This window comes from Gavia stellata, chromosome 14, assembly GCF_030936135.1.
Source record: "Gavia stellata isolate bGavSte3 chromosome 14, bGavSte3.hap2, whole genome shotgun sequence".
Lineage (NCBI taxonomy): Eukaryota > Metazoa > Chordata > Aves > Gaviiformes > Gaviidae > Gavia > Gavia stellata.
Window position 1 is genome coordinate 15,965,898 of NC_082607.1, and position 4,937 is coordinate 15,970,834.

Genomic DNA, 4,937 nt, shown 5'->3' on the forward strand with positions numbered 1-4,937 from the left:
GAAATGTGCAGCATTACACTCATAGACTGATCTCTGCCTTGCCATCAGTAACATAAACAAATAATTAAAATTAAAGCTATAATGAAGCATTCATAGGAACCGTTGGTTTCAGGGGATAATTCTTACTAATGTGATGTTCCATTAAGAGTTAGCCTAAGGTAATGTTAATATTTTGGTGATTTGCAGCAAGCCAATAAACAAACATTTTCTTTAGTCAAAAGTTTGCAGTTTTAGCTAGCTCCTGAAGTCAGACAGTTCTGAAAAACAAAAAATTTTTAAAAATTCCCTCTCCCATTCTCTCTTCAGTAAAAAATGTGCCATGATATTGCAGATAGCATGGAATAGTGCTTTAACTATTAGCTGTGTGTCTGAGAAGTCTATTTGTCTTGTTAAGGCTGTCATACTACATTACCCTTTCTGTAACCCTGGAAACAACTTCAAATACTGTGATATTTGAAAAGTCTAAAATACAACTTGCCCTTAAAATGCTATGAGTGTTTTTTGAGACTCCCTGTACAAGGGAAGAAAAAAATCTTTTCACTTTACAGAGGGCATTAAGCAATGATGGATGTGCATTTCTTTGTGAGAAAGCTGATCCTCACCTATTGTAGGTGGGGGTGAAAAATGATGCTAGCAGCACTGACAATGTCCTCTCTCTTTACCTGCCCATAGAGTTCAGGAATCCTTCTCTCCGAGTGTTGCAGGAGAGGATTTTCAGGAGGCAATAAATAAATTTTGATCCCTGTGGTTAATACAGTTAAGGTCAAAGAGATTCTGTCTGGAGCTATTTAAAATACTCTTAACCTGCAGACATACTGCTGTCAGTAGTGCTAAGTGCCTTATCTTCCTGAGGAGTGTATACAACCCTTATGAAACTATTCTTAAGTATTGTGGTTACTATATTTAGCTCTGGCTCATAACAAGACAAAAAGCACTTAGCTAAATGTAGTCCTGAAGTGCTTAATCTGGTTAAGAATATTTTGTCCTTAGGTGTCTTCTACTAAGACTTCTTGTAGCTCACCATCCTGCTGCATCACGCAAGAAGCTTCTCTGTGTGTTTGGGCCTGTGAATTCTTTTATGGCCATTTATTCTGTTAGAGCCTCAAAGTCTGGTGTTGACTGAGGACATCTCTCGCGTTCATTGGGGATGTCCCACTGGGACTGACCTGGGAAGCCTCATTCCTCTGCCCCTTGCAGCTCACGTCAGCCGTACGGCAGCGGGATGCGATGGCTGCGGCTAGAGACTGGAGAATCTGGGCTTTGTTTCCCAATTTAGACTCGGTGAGCATTAACTGGACTGTTGTGTCTCTCAGTGACCAAACAGCTTCCCTCAACTTACTGCTATTCAAGCTGGCTGGGAGGGCAACCACGCGTACAAGGCACAAAACCTGTCAGGCTTCCTGGGAGTTTTCAGTTGTTAGATAACCTATGGGCAAGGCAGTGTGAAGGTTTCTGCATAACGCTTTGCACTCAAAGCTCGGGAAGAATCCTTTTGTTTGGCTGAATTTTTGCGTACTTAAGCCCGTATAGAAAAAAATGTTTCCTGAAAAATTGTGATAGATCTGTTTGCGTATTCACAGGCATTTTTTATAATTTAACCCATTGCTTTAAAAAGAATTTTCTTTATGCCTACGTATCTCCAAAATTATTACGAGTTAGTAAAACTTCTGTATGGGTCGTTCTTCTAGAGGAGAAACAACTGTATGATTTTGATAAAACAGCACTGACCGATGGGCAGCAGCGACTAAGATAAGCACTTCAGTTCTATGATAGCTCAACGGGGTAACTAATAAGATCACCCGCTCCTTTTGAACTAGAATAAAAGCTTGTAACTTCACCAGCGTACGACGACTGTGAGAACAGAAGCACAGCAGTTCCACTGTGTTTGAACTTGTTAACGTAGGTGTTGTTTTCAGTTGCAGCTTCACTGGGGATATCAGCAGTTGCGTGATATTTTCCCTGGAAGTTCATGTTCCAAACTGAAAATCATCACTTCATCCCAATTGCATTTTTTAGTGAATCACTTACTGCTGAAACACATTAGGTATTTCATATCTTACTCCTGTACTTCTGTTGTGTCAGGAGGTTCAAGCCTCTTGCAGGTATCTTCCATATTACATTTACAACCACTCTATCACACTTTATCTGAGCCAATTTTTTTGAGCAAATGGACTGCCATAATTGCATTTAGCTGCAATGAGCAGGAATTTGGCCTGTTGTCTCACGTTACTCACATAAACCTCCACTCAAAGCACCCTCACCGTATCACTGGTCAGGATCTGTGTTGCTCATGGTGTTTAGCAGCGGCCCCACATTGTCAGCCCCTACCCCGTCCCAGCTGCCCTTTCCAGCACGCGTGCTCAACGTGGAGAAGCAAACAAGCTTTTGCTAGTCCTTTAGATGATCAAAAATGTGGGGATCTGTTTGCTTGTTCACCATGGTTACAAACATGTAATCCCTGGTAGCGGCGGTGAGTTTTTTGCAGCGTCTTGAGCTAATGCTGGAACTAATGGTAACAGGAGAAAGAGCCATGACCCTGGGCTCAAAGCAGGGAGGTCACTTCAAGGGCATTAAAAGCTTGTTAAATTTGGAAGCCCAGCATTTGGCTGTTGTTGAAGATACTACTGTCAGTCATGGACAGTCTGGATGCATCCGTATCCTTCCTGAGAATGAGGCTCATCTGAAGCCAAGCAAATTTCAACAGCGACGGTTTCAGAGAGGTGGGCACTGTGGTGTGGGTATAGTCAAGAGGTCAGGGTGTTCATCAGTAACCATTTAAATCGCAAACAAAAAGAAGACGTGTGTGTCCCGTCAGTAGCAAATCGTAGTGGGAGGCCTTAAATCCAACCACAGGTGGGTGGTTGTGGCTTGTGCTGACTTTAGGTGATCGTGTTCATCTGGAAGGAGGTTTTGGTTGCAAGATTGGGTAGATGTAGTATGGATGATGCTCGCTGGTTTTCATAGCACACATGCCAGGTGAACTGTCATACTTTGGAAGGACGCCGATCGATCCTCAGTGGCCCCAAGCGAGTAGGGCCATTCCTCCACCCTGCGGAGCCACGCAGATGTTTGGACACGAGAGGTCAAGTTGGCCTTCCCAGGCTGCTTCTGTGGCAGCAGATGGTGCACACAGAGCCAGGAGCCCCAGAACATGGTCCAGCTCCTGTTCCTGGAGGCTTTGCTGAGCTTTCACCAGTTATACTTGAGCATGTTTCTAATTTACAGTGTAGACTTTTTCAGCTTGAAGTGATTGCTGCTCTCTAGGCTAAGTCTTGCCTGCAACTGTGTTTTAACTGGATTTGCTTTTCCTTTCAGGATTAATTTTTCTCCATCTCTATTTATATGGTGATAAGAAGTGCTAATCACACACCGTCAGTCTGGACTGATGAATCTGAGGAATAGAACAGGTAATTTCTAATTTGGCTCGTAGCTTTCAGTGACTCAGGCAGTGAGAACCACTCCTTCCCCATGGAGTGCATTCCTATTTTGGGACAAAAGAAATCATACAGTTTCTTCTGCCCAGGTCATCTGCAGGGAGGGAGATCCTTGCCCTGGAGCAGGAAAGGGAGGGTAAATTTTTGTAGCTTTTACTGTGAGCAGCATCTTTGACCTTCTGTCAGTTGTGGGTGGGTTTATTTTGTGTTACTTTTCTAGCCACCAAGTTGTTTGAGCTTGGAGCAGTCTCAAAGCAGGCAAGAACATCGGATGTACCCATTGAAAAATGCCCCTTGGGTGCTGGGCGGGGTGGGAGGGTTTTGCCAGTGAAAGTGCTTGCTAGAGATGGAGGCAGATTGGTGCTGGTGCCAGGGATGGGTGCGATCTCCTCTTTGGAGGTGTCTGAGGGGGGTGCAACCCAGCAGAGCTGACCTGGGCGATGCGGCGTGGAGTGATGGCAGCTGGCTTGCCTGCATCTGCCTGGCTCCCCGTCCCTCAGACTTTCTGGTCTGAGTCACAGAAAGCAAGTCACCAGTGAAGAAGTTACCCTCGCGTTGAATTTTCCATCACTTCACGGGGTTTGAGAGTACCACGTCCTTACTGGGAGTTGTTGCCAACTGTTCTCCTTATCTGTGCTGCAGGAACAGTTAAGATAAAGACAGCAGCCCACAATGACTGTTCTGGTGCAGGGACATACAGAACCCAGGTCGCATTCCGTTCTTTTCACTGGTTAGTGCCAAGTGAGGAAGTTTTAACTTGAAGTCTTGGGTATGAATCCCAGTGGTAGGATGCAGCTGAGATGATGTGGTGGAAGTTCACCATTGCAAGCAGCAGTCGTTGGCTGCAGGGTGCTTCCGATAAACCTGTCTGTCATATCATCTCTTAGATGTCCTGATAGTACCCTGCTGTTGCCTAATACTAATCCTTTGGGGGATTAGCACAGTTTCCTTCTTCCTCCTATGCCCTTCCACTGGGAAAGAAATCTCAGATGCTTTTCAAGCATTGCAATGCTTGAAATCAACCGGCAGCCTGTTAGATTTCCCAAAACAAGACCAGGCGCAGTGCTGCCTGGTACAGACATCAGTCAAATTGGCTCTTACATTTGCAGGGGAGATGCTGATTCCCGTGCAGATTTGCAAAGGAGATGCTGACTCCTGTGCAGAGTTCAGTGCTTCGGCAGGGTTGCCCATCCTGTGGCAGAGGGGAGTACGAAGGCAGGCTGAGGGGCTGCTGGCTCTTAGCTCTTTCCCTCTAAAGTCACGCTTATTGTAGCTGTGTGTTTGGGCGTATAGCAATGGTTTCGCTTCTCAAGCCTCAGTAGCTGACAGAACAAGCAAGAAGCTACGTAACAAGAGTGGAGTTTGGGAAAGGGAAGATTGAAGCATCCAGGAGGTCATAAAGTACAAACCAGTCAACTCCATATTCTGACATCCTCAACAAGATCGGGGAATATGTCTCAGTAGGTACTTCTGTCTTTTCCTTCCAGAGCCCTGTGTTGTGTA